This window comes from Cetorhinus maximus, chromosome 21 (assembly GCF_964194155.1).
Source record: "Cetorhinus maximus chromosome 21, sCetMax3.hap1.1, whole genome shotgun sequence".
Taxonomy (NCBI): domain Eukaryota; kingdom Metazoa; phylum Chordata; class Chondrichthyes; order Lamniformes; family Cetorhinidae; genus Cetorhinus; species Cetorhinus maximus.
This window is the reverse complement of record NC_135899.1, coordinates 6,855,935-6,868,200: the sequence shown is the minus strand read 5'-3', so window position 1 is coordinate 6,868,200 and position 12,266 is coordinate 6,855,935. Positions and strand designations below refer to the sequence as shown.

Sequence of the window (12,266 nt, the reverse complement as noted above, 5' to 3'; positions counted from 1 at the left end):
TGTTAGTGACATTACAAACACAGTGTGAAGATTCCCTCTGCTCTGTGTGTGTATGTCTGTCTGTGTGTTAGTGACATTATAAACACATTGTGAAGATTCCCTCTGGTTTGTACAAATGTGTGTGCCTGTGTAAGCGTGTATATGATTGTTTCTGTGTTAGCGACATTACGAACACAACATGAAGATTCCGCCTTGTCTGTGCGTATTTGTGTGTGTGTGCCAGCAACATTATAAGAACATAAAAAATAGGAGCACGAGTAGGCCATTAAGCACTTTGTGTCTGCTCCAACATTCAACAGATCATGTCCAATCACATAAAAACCCTAACTCCACTTTCCTGCCTGTCCCCCACAACCCTCAAATCCCTTGTCAGTACATGATCTGTCTAACTCAGTCTTGAATATGTTCAATGACCCAGCCTCCACTGCTCTCTGGGGTAAGGAATTCCAAACACTAACAACCCTCTGAGAGAAGAAATTCCTCCTCATCCCCATCTTTAATGGAAGGCCTCTTATTTTTAAACTGTGACCCCTTGTTCTATATTCCCCTACAAAGGGAAACATCCTCTCAGCATCTATCATGTCAAGCCCCATCAGAAATTTATATGTTTCAGTAAGATCACCTCTCATTATTCTAAACTCCAATGAGTATAGGCCAAACCTGCTCAACCTTTCCGCATAAAACAAGCCTCTCATTCCAGGAATTAGCCTAGTGAGCCTTCTCTGAACTGCTTCCAATGTATACCCCTTCTTAAGTAAGGAGACCAGAGTTGTACACGGTATTCCAGGTGCAGTCTCACCAATGTCCTGTACAGTTGTAGGAAGACTTCCCTACTTTTATGTTCCATCCCCCCTTTGCAATAAAAAACAACATTCCATTTGCCTTCCTAATTACTCACCTTACCGGTATGCTGGCTTTTTGTGATTCATGTACAAGGACACCCAGATCCCTCTACTGCAGCTTTCTCCAGTCTCTCTCAATTTAAATAATATCATGCTTTTCTATTCTTCTTGACAAAATGAACAATTTCACATTTGCCCACATTATACTCCATCTGCCATATTTTTGCCCATTCACTTAACCTATCTATATCCCTTTGCAGAGTCTTTATATCCTGCTCAAAACTTGCTTTCCATTGGATGTTTGTATCATTAGCAAATTTGGCTGCAATACAGTTGATCCCTTCATTCATATCATTAATGTAGATCAGAACCAGTTGATCCCGGTGATGCTCCACTAGTTTCGGGGGGTGAGGTGAAGGCGTAGTGGTATTGCTACTGGGCTACTAATCCACTAGATCCCACCACATCAGATGGTGAAATGTGAATTCAATAAAAAATCTGGAATTAAAAGTCTAGTGATGACCATGAAGCAATTGTTGTAAAAACCCGTATGGTTCACTAATGTCCCTTAGGGAAAGAAATCTGCCGTCCTTCCCTGCCCTGTGCCTCCAGACTCACAGCTGTCTTCGTACCCTGAGACTCCCAAAACTTATCTTTTCCTGGACTTATGGGACTTGAAGAGCAATCTTCCCAGATTCAAATGAAGTGCGGTAGCAGACGGGAAAAAAGTCGTTTTACCCTCCCCCCGGCCGCAATGGCGGGTTTTTTGCATCGGATCATCCCTACTTCATGTCCACAGACCAGGACTGCTCCAGGTGACAGGTGGCCCCGAAAACAAACAAGACAGCAGACCCCAAATTTAGTGACGCCTCACTGGGGTGCCTGTTGCACACAGTAGAAGGCCGCTGCGATGTCCCCTAACCCCCACTCTGGCAGCAGAAGCTCCACCAGAGTTACCAATCCAGCCTGGGAGGTACTGGCTATGGCAGTTAGTGCCACTCAAGCACAGAGGAGGTTCAGCTATCCAGTGCAGGAAGAGGGTGAATGGTCTCATCGGTTCCACCAGGGTAAGTCAACCACCTCATCACTCTCAACTCACACAGTCACAAACCCTTCATACACCCACAGGAATCTCCCACCTCAAGGAGCGACACCACTAACTCACACACACACCCTCACATCTCCATCAGGCATCCTCCAGCATTTGTGTCCTCATTCTGTTCATGGCTTCACTCACCACACAAACATTCCACGCAGTACCATGTGTCCTGCTCACACTCTCTCTATGTGTTTTGATGCAGGAGAAACTGGCTCACAACAGCAGGGAGAGGTTCCAGAGCGGGGGTGGAGTGGCCCACATTAGGCCCCTCACTTACTTTGATGAATGTACCATCGCGCTGACTGGTGAGGACATGGACCATGTCCGCGGTGACAATGAGGTCAGTGGCGGACACCCACATGAGGATCCTGCACCCCATCATCCCTCTCTCAATGCAAATGTGAAAGCCCTCCCCTGCTTTCACCTCTGCTGCCATGCACTCACCATCTCTAATTTGGTTCAGAGGGAGCTCTGCCAAGTGACTGACACCCTCAGCCAGCCAGTCCCTCAGCTCCATCCACATCCTCACCTCCAGTGAAGAGAACTCCTCCTATATTGAGGAGCTGGAAATAAGCAGTCTGGAAGACCCGTCACAGCACTTACCCACACCCTCCACCAGTACAGAGACACACACCACGGTGGGACCTAGATCTAGAGCATGCTCAGGTTCACAATCTGGTGGTCACCGCACGGGCACGTGTCCACAGCAAGAGGAGGCAGACTCAGCAGAGCTCCCCTGCACTCCGGGGCCTGCTGAGGAAGAGGCATCTGTAAGGCCCAAGTCAGATGATGAGCATCTGAATTCGCCTTCTGACTCATCGTAGACAGTCAGCAGAAGACTGGGGAACATCACACAGAGCTGTTGGAGGCCTTCAGCAGAGTGGCACATGAGTCGGAGGAGTGCATCCGACTGCCCCCTGATGAAGTGGTGCCCACATATGCACGCTTAGAGGTCTCCATGGCAGGATGGCTAATGTCATGGAGACCTCCAAGCAGAATGCAGAGATGCGTGCAGACCTGCACACCATTGCAGTAGCCGTGGGTGAGTTCCTACAGTGGCAAAGCGAGAGGGAAATGAGGCACTTCAATGTACCTCCAAGTGCTCCTTCCCTTCAAGGACTCAGGTTGGGGCCTTCAGGCATCCACAGGGAGGAGGACCAGCAGCTGATGTCATCCACTCAGGAATCTCAGAGGCTGTCTTCTCCCTCAGAGTCCCCTTTGCCAGTGACCCACTCAACCTCGTCTTCTGTCACCACAGAGGGAGCAGCTGGCTCACAGGAGGATAGCCAAAGGAAGCCGGGTCGCTCCAGGCCTTAGCTCTCCAGAGGATGCAAATCAAAGTCATCAGAGGCTACAGGGCCAACCATTGCACAGGCTGTCTCCACCCCTGCAGCGGATGTCAGGGCAGCACCTAGAAATGGTAGGCCTAGAAAAGTTAAGAAATTCTGACCACAAGTAGTTGCACAGGTGAATCCATTTTGACACTTTATCATCTGAAAATATATTCACTTTCACTGAATAATGTGTAATGTTGCCTTTCAGCTTCATTGACAAGCTTCAGGGTGCTCCCCCTGCATTCTCTCCCCCCCCCCCGCCCCCCGCCCCCCCAACTCCATCCCACTAACAGTTCAGCTGGACCATGAGTGATTCTGGAGTGAGAAGTGTGTGTGTGTGTGGCAGGGCCTTTCAGAGCCTTGTGCAAGCACTCTTCCAAACACGTGGAGCCTGCATCCATCTCACTCATTTTACTGTCCTGAGCATTTTCAATGCTGGGGCTCTCTTTCAGTTGTCCCTCTGAGCTGACCTGCATCTCCGCCCACCCATTGACCGCACTCCCATGCTGCACCAGTGCCCGTCCAACATGACGCTCCGCTCACTTGTGATTTTGACGACAATGGTCATAGTTAGGTTTTTGATCAGCTCCCCCAGTCTCCAACGTCCTTTACCCAATCACTGTTGAACCCCCTGGCATCACCCTCCACCCTACCCACCTTCACCTACCAACCCTCAGGTGAACACGCAGGTTCCCTGCCTTCCTGAGAATCCCATCCCATCCACATTCACCTCCCCGACCTCCTTCTTCCCACCCTCAGGGTCCGTGTCTGCCTCCGAGTCCTCACCAACCACCCTCGCCGTCCGTTCTATCATTATTCACTGACCCTCACCCACCCTTCTCTCGTACTCACCCTTCCCTCCTACCACGTCCACCCTCAGTTCACTCCCCAGGAGACAGTCACTGACTTCACAGACCCCTCCCTTGCATGTTCACCTGGACATCCCCCATCATTACTCCTTCCTCCACTCTTACTCCCTCCTCCTCCCTTACTCCCTCCTCCCTCCAGACACATAGAAACATAGAAACTTGGAGCAGGAGTAGGCCATTCGGCCTTTCAAGCCTACTCCACCATTCATTATGATCATGGCTGATCATCCAACTCAATAGCCTGCTCCCGCTTTCTCCCCATATCCTTTGATCCCTTTCGCCCCAAGAGCTATATCTAACTCATTCTTGAAAGCATACATACTTTAGTCTCAACTACTTTCTGTGGTAACTAATTCCACAGGCTCACCACTCTCTGGTCTCTCAGTCCTAAATGGTCTACCCCATATCCTCAGACTGTGACCCCTGGTTCTGGACTCCCCCAACATCAGGAACATCCTTCCTGTATCTACCCTTAGAATTTTATAGGTTTCTATGAGAACCCCCCTCATTCTTCTGAACTCCAGCGAATATAATCCTAATCGACTCAATCTCACCTCACATGTCAGTCCCGCCATCCCAGGAATCAGTCAGGTAAACCTCTGCACTCCATCTATAGCAAGTAAATATCTTTCCTCAGATAAGGAGACCAAAACTGCACACAATATTCCAGGTGTAGTCTCACCAAGGCCCTGTACAATTGCAGCAAGACATTCCTGCTCCTGTACTCGAATCCTCTGGCTATGAAGACCAATATACCATTTGCCTTCTTTACCACCTGCTGCACCTGCATGCTTAGCTTCAGCGACTGGTGTACAAGGACACCCAGGTCTCGTTGCACATTCCCCTCTCTCAATTTATAGCCATTCAGATAATAATCTGCCTTCCTGTTTTTGCTACCAAAGTGGATAACCTCACATTTATCCACATTATACTGCATCATGCATGTGCCCACTCACTCAGCTTGTCCAAATCACACTGAAGCATCTCTGCATCCTCCTCACAGCTCACCCTCCCACCCAGCTTTGTGTCATCTACAAATTTGGAGATATTACATTTAATTCCCTCATCTAAATCATTAATATATATTGTGAATAGCTGGGGTCCCAGCACCGATCCCTGCGGTACCCCACTAGTCACTACCTGCCATTTGGAAAAAGACCCGTATATTCCTACTCTTTGTTTCCTCTCTGCCAACCAGTTTTCTATCCATCTCAATACACTACCCCCAATCCCATGCGCTTTAATTTTACTCGCTAATCTCTTATGTGGGACTTTGTCGAAAGCCTCCTGAAAGTCCAAATAAACCACATCCACTGGCTCCCCCTCATCAACTCTACAAGTTACATCCTCAAAATTTCAGTAGATTTGTCAACCATGATTTCCCTTTCGTAAATCCATGCTGACTCTGTCTGATTCTGTCACTGTTTTCCACGTGCTCAGCTATTAAATCTTTTATAATGGACTCTAGAATTTTCCCCACTACCGACGTCAGGCTGACTGGTCTATAATTCTGTTTTCTTTCTGTCTCCCTTTGTGAATAGTGGGGTTACACCTTTCTCCCCCCAGGTTACTTTCTCACCTACAAACTCCCTCCTCCCTCAGACATCTTCATCCCCCTGGACACCTTTCCCCGTCTGAATTCCCTCCTCCCTCCCTGGACACATTCCTGCCCTTAGACACCATCCCCCCTCTGAAATCCTTCCCCCCTCTGAATCCTTCCACCCTCCGAACTCCCTCTCTTACACATTCCTCCCCCTTACACCTACCTCCCCACTTGCTGTATTCTCCCCTGTTATTCCCTTTCCCTCCATACTCTCCCCTCCCAACCTCACCCTCCCCTCATACCTTCATTCCCCCTCCCAAACTCACCCTCCCCTCATACCTTCATTCCCCCTCCCAATCTCATCCCCACCCACCACCCTTGTCTCCGCCCTCTCCCAACCTCACCCCCATCCTCCCACGGCCCTGGTACACGTTCCCCTCCGAGTCACAACAAGACCTTCGTCTCCCAAGCCCCACAACCCCGGTACACCTCCCACTCACAGCTGGACCCGTCCTTTCCAACCCCCACTCTTGCCGATCATCGGGATCAGCCCCTGGCCAAGACCATGATGGTCTGAAGCAGGCCCGAGACGTCAATGGAAACCTCCCACCTTTCGAGGGTTGCTTCATAGTGCAGCCATGTCCATGAGGATCCTCCCAGCAAGCGATGCAGGTGTTCCTTCAGGGTCCGGTAGCTGTAGGGCTTCAGTATCTCCTGCTCCTTGGGTGTCCGCGATCTGAGTAAGGCCCTAAAAGTCAGTTCTGACCTCTGCACATCACACTTGTCCAGACGCATTCTGAGCTGGTGTGTTTTCCTGCTGGTGTCATGGTAAATCTGGTATGGGGGGGGTTAGGGGGGCGGTTCCGGCCGGGCCTTACTTTGCGTCCCATCACCGGGATACAAATCGGGATCACACCGGCCTCCAGTGGGATCGGCATTCCAACATGGCGGACACTATCGGATGATCTCGCTGTGATTTCACGCTAGTGTGAAATTGATTTTTGGCCTTCTTGCCATATTGTCCCCCAAACCACCCCACCTCACTCCTGCAGTCCGCCATTACACCCGATGCCAATGATTCTGGAAAATTCCAGCCTTAGACTCTGGGGACTGCAGGGACTAGAAAGCAGCCAGCTGATCCGATTGTCCAGCAGCTCTCTAAGGCGGGTCTTCCTCCTGAGTGAGGGGCTGAAGTCCCATCAGTAGCTAATTAATGCTCGTTGCAGTGTGAAATGGGTGCAGGGCAGGCAGCATCAGCGGGCATGTGTCCTCCGCCAACTCTTTGGATAGCGGGAAGGGAAACTCCGCCGCTTGATCGGTCCTGGCCATAGAATCTGTTGGACAATTGCAAGGGCTGATGTTCCTCCATGCTACCTTCTGCATCCCCATAACCGCCTCACTCGTAGTCACACCCGCCTGGCACTGGCCACGGAAATCTGAAGTATCTAATCTGAGGGATGTGACTATCTCCTGGAACAAAGTGCCCAGGTAAATGTCCCACTCCCTGATGCATCACAGTATCGGAAACTTGGACTCCAGCTCATCAACTTGGAGCCAATGTTCCTTGAATTGGGGACAATCGCTGTAAATGTGGCTGCTGTGGATCACACCAGCACCCACCTGCTACAGCTGCAACACATCACCTGCCCTGCCACTGTTATGGCGTTTTATTGAATTAATTCATTTTTAAGTTTAGAAATATCACTCAACGGTTATTTGCACTTTAATGGAGTTTAACTGGTTATACTATAAACTTAATACAATACTTATACCTCCCCAGTACCAGTTTAAACCACGGCCCCAGTTTGGAGAGGGAGTGAAAAAAATTCCTTAAAATTTACCAACCAACCACCCACCTGGCGATCGTATTTTTTCAATGGTATTTTATTCAAGGAGGAGGCCATGTGGCGCAGTGTGTAGTATCGCTCTCTCTAGGCCAGAATCTCTGGGTTCAAATCCCACTCCAGGGTTAATGACCAAGGAATGTGCATTTGTAACAAGGCCAAACAGGTTGAGTATCAAACTGCAAATCCTCCCAAAATGCACCAAAGGCTGGAGAGTGGGAGAGATTGCTGGTCAGTCATGTGACAGAAAGAAATTGGAGCCTCTGGCATCACTATCCATAGCTCAAGGTGACTATGTGCACATAAAGTGTACGTTGCCATAGCAACTCAGACTCCCTGGGGACTGGTTGGCTCAGTGAGAAGGACGGCTGATGTGGATCAGATTGGTGCCAAAAGCACGGTGTTCAATCATCGCTCCAGCTTTGATTTTGGACCTGCCTCCATTCACTGGCAGTGACGGAGGTCGGGACGGAGGTCAGAGTGGAGGGCGGGGTGAAGGCTACGGTGCTGTGGGTTGGACCTCCAGGGAACTCAAGAGGAAGACGTTTTTCTTCAGGAACCAGCAGCCCAAAGGCTGAATTGCCGTGTAACCTACTCCCAAAACTTCATATAGAAACAAAATAATCCATTTAAATCATGCAAACATGTTACATCATATAATAACAAAGATAGACAAACACATTCAGCATTTAATAGGGAAGTGCTGGGCAGGAAGGAGCATTGAATTAAATGCTATGTGTGTGTGTGTGAGAGACTGTGTCTGTGTGTGTGTGAGCCTGTGTGTGTATCTGTGTGAGCCTGTGTGTGTGTTTGTGAGCCTGTGTGTGTGTTTGTGTGTGTGTGTGAGCCTGTATGTGTATCTGTGTGTGTGTGTGTGTGTCTGTCTGTGTGAGCCTGTGTGTGTATCTTTGTGAGCCTGTGTGTGTTTGTGTGTGTGTGTAAGCCTGTGTGTGTATCTGTGTTTGTGTGTGTGTGTGTTTGTGTTTGTGTGTGTGTGTGAGCCTGTTTGTGTATCTGTGTGTGTGTGTGTATGTCTGTGTGAGCCTGTGTCCGTCTGTGTGAGCCTGTGTGTGTTTGTGTGTGTGTGTGAGCCTGTCTGTGTGTTTGTGTGTGTGTGTGAGCCTGTGTGTGTATCTGTGTGTGTGTGTGTCTGTCTGTGTGAGCCTGTGTGTGTATCTATGTGAGCCTGTGTGTGTGTTTGTGTGTGTGAGCCTGTGTGTGTATCTGTGTTTGTGTGTGTGTGTGTGTGTGTGTTGGGAGGGGGTTGTTGGGGGGCTGAATTTTAATCTGGGATCAGGACCCTGATGTCAGCGTCAATTCTGGATCCCAGCTCCGAATGGACACGCCAGTCGCTATGTTAGAGTGCCCAGGGAGTGCACTCACTCATGCAATTGAAGACAGTGGGCAGGCTCCAGAGGCTGGATGGTCAATAAGAGACCCTACAGCACTGACTACATTAGCCCGAGGTGGAGGCTGCCATTTCCTGCATTGAGAGAGAGAGAGAGAGAGATTGGCTGCCTCACAATGTGGGCACTCTCTGAAGAGATGATCAGTAAATTTAATATAAAAAGGGTGAAATCTGCTTGGCCGTGATCATGGGGGGGGTGACCCCCACATCTGTGGCTTGACGACAATGAAAGGTGCTGGGGGAGGCCCCTAAGGGGGTAAAGTGAGGCCCCTCAACTGGCCTGATTGGTTACCCGCTACTTGCCCCGACCCAGCTCCAGGAAAATGGCTTCGGGGGGGGTAGCATTCTGTGGGCAAACTGGCATTGCAAGTGACGGGCAGCTGTAACAGGGTGAGGGAGTCAAAAAGTGGAGTGTTAGCAGCCAATTAAACCTGCTCTTGGCAGTTGGTTTACAGTGGCAAAGCAAAGGCTTTCAAACAGGGCACACACCCATCCTCACTGACAGGGGGTAGTGACCGGTAATAGGGATGAGGAATTACACAGCTACTTGGAGAGACTGGAAAAAGCTGGGATTGTTCTGTTAGAGGAAGGAATGTTGAGAGATGCATTCAAAACCATGAATTCCTTTGGTCGAGGAAGTCGGGAGAAAGCGTTTCCAGTGGCAGGAGGGTCGGTAACCAGAGGGACACAGATTGAAGATAATTGGCACAAAGAATCACGTGGAGAGGTGAGCTGCAAAGGTTTTTGCCTCTATGGAGTGTGTTATTGTCATCTGACAACTGAGGAAAATAGTATTTGAGGACCAGGATCTCAATCCCAAGACTAAGGTGATGGTTTACCGGACAGCAGTGATCCCCGTGTTCCTACTTGCTTCGGAGACTTGGACAACCTCCAGCAGAAACCTCAAAGCACTGGAGAAGTGAGGCCTTCACAAAATCCTCCAAATCCAGTGGTAAGGGAGGCAGCCCAACAGCAGCGTTCTCTCCCAAGCCAACTTGCCCAGTATCGAGGCACCAATCACTCGAATACCAGCTCCGCTGGGCGGGTCATGTTGTTTCTGTGCCTGACACCCGAAACAATTTCTCGACTGGAAATTCAGTCATGGGCAGGAGACTCCCAGGGGGACAGGGAAACTCCTTAGGGATGTCCTCAAAGTATCCCTGAAGAGGTCAAACATCCCCACAGACTCATGGGAGACCCCAGCTGGTGACTGACCAAAATGGAGAAGGTCCATTCGGGGAGGCGCTGAACATATCGAGACACTTCACCGGCAATGTGGAGAGGTGAAGTCAAGGTGTTGGAGGGAGCGCTCAATCCTCCAAACAACCCATCTACCCGACCCTTCAAAATACCACCTGCCCCACATGTGGGAGAGTCGGCAGATCACAGATTGGATTTATCAGCCACCTCAGAACCCATTGACCGGAGAGGAAGCATCACCAACCCCGAGGGACCAACTAAGAGGAAGCCTATCCAAAAGGGCTCTGGTAGCAGATTCAAGAGTACGTTCTGAAGGGGAGTTAGATAAACAAATGAAGAGAAAACGTTTGCGGGGAAATGGGGAAAGAGAAGGGGACGTGGAACTTACTGGCTCGTTCTTTCCAAGGGGCGACACAATCATGAGGGGCCGAATGGCCTCCTTCTGTGCTGTAAGATTGTATGATGGTCTGATTTTACTGAGTTGCAGAATTTCCATGGTGCCACCAGAGCCAGTGAGTCACTCTGCTCAGTGCCAAGGGGATCTTTTGGGGAATTATTGTTGATGCGTTTAGACCAAGCGAGAATGTTGGAGGTGCCAGTGTGGGTACGTTAAGGTCACAGTGTTGAGCCGGAGGAGAAACTGTGCTCTAGCTCTGCGAGTAGTTTCATCCACTGTTCCCGTCCCATCCATTCTGTTTCCTTCTTTCACTTCTCCTTTTCCTTCCTACTTTGATAAACCTTCCGACTCAGATGATCTTGGCCCAGCTGACAAAACTGCCTCGAACTCGTGGAAGGGAGCAAGTATCGGTGGGAGGCACCCAGGACTTTCTAACGATGGTTCTCTGACCCTGTGCCCCCTTCAGCTGTGGACCCTCACTGGGAGCTAAGGGTCAGAGGCATTTTCTCAGGGTAATTTGAAGCGTTTGCCTCGATTCGGTGTCTCTGCGGGTTACGCTCTCTCTCGCCTCAAGATCACGGGATCCTTCAGCGCAGGATCCAGGCTGACTCTTCGAGTGCAGTTCTGAGGGAAAGCTGCATTGCCAGAGGTGCTGTTTTTAGGTTAAGACGTTAGACCGAGGCCCTGTCTCCTCCCTCAGGAGGATGTAGGACCCACGGGTACTATTTTGAAGAGCAGCAGGGGTATTAAACCTGGTGTCCAAGCCAATACTTATCTCTAAACCAGCGTCACTAAACAGATTACAACAACAACCTTTATTTATATAGCTCCTTTAAGATTAAAAAAAAATTTCCCAAGGAGCATCATGGAACGCCATATCACACCAAGTGACAGAACAGTGGGAAAAAATAGTAAAAACTGGGAAGTAAGAGTAGTAGTCCAAACTTGCATTCCGATTTGAGTTCAGGCCAATACTCTTATTTCCCAGTTTTTACTGGTTTTTTTCCCATTGGGTCAGTTGACCAAAAGCCTGGTTAAAGTGGTCGGTTTAAAGGAGTGTCTTAAAGGAGACAAGCGAAATAGAGAGGTGGAGAGCTGTAGGGAGGGACGGCCACCAATGGCGGAGCGATTAAAGTCGTGGATGCTGAGAATTAGAGGGGCACAGGGAGTTATGGAGATTACAGAGGTAGTTAGGGTTGAGGCCATGGAGGGATTTGAAAACGATTGTGAGGATTTTAAAATCGAGGTGCTGCTTGACCAGGAGCCAGTGTTGGTCAGCAAGCACTCGGGCGACAGGGGAATGGGATTGGCTCCAAGTTGAGACAAAAGTTCCGGGTTCGAGTCCCACTCGAGGATTTTTTGGCTGTGGAAGGAGTGTTCATGACATAAGTAAACAGGTTGATAATCAGCCTGCTAATCCTTCCAACATTCCCCCACTGTCCCCCAAAGGGGGGAAAGAATGGCCGGCATTTTCTGGCCTTGCCACGGCATATCCCCCACACATAACCCACCCCCCACACAACCCTCCCCCACACTACCCTCCCCCACACAACCCCCCCACACAACCCCACCCACACAACCCCACCCCACACACAACCCCCCCCACACAACCCCCACCATACAACCCTCCCCCACACTCCCCCCACACAACCCCACATAACCCCCCCACCTCCACACAGCCCTCCCCCACACAACCCCCCCACACAACCCTCCCCCACACAACCCCACCC

The 12,266-nt window shown here is 50.0% G+C and overlaps 1 protein-coding gene across 1 annotated transcript in view; it reads left to right on the top strand.

The window, feature by feature from the left end:
• LOC144695501 (regulator of G-protein signaling 5-like) overlaps nt 1-12,266 on the top strand; it is a 53,273-nt gene that overhangs the window by 31,632 nt on the left and 9,375 nt on the right. The window lies entirely within an intron of this gene.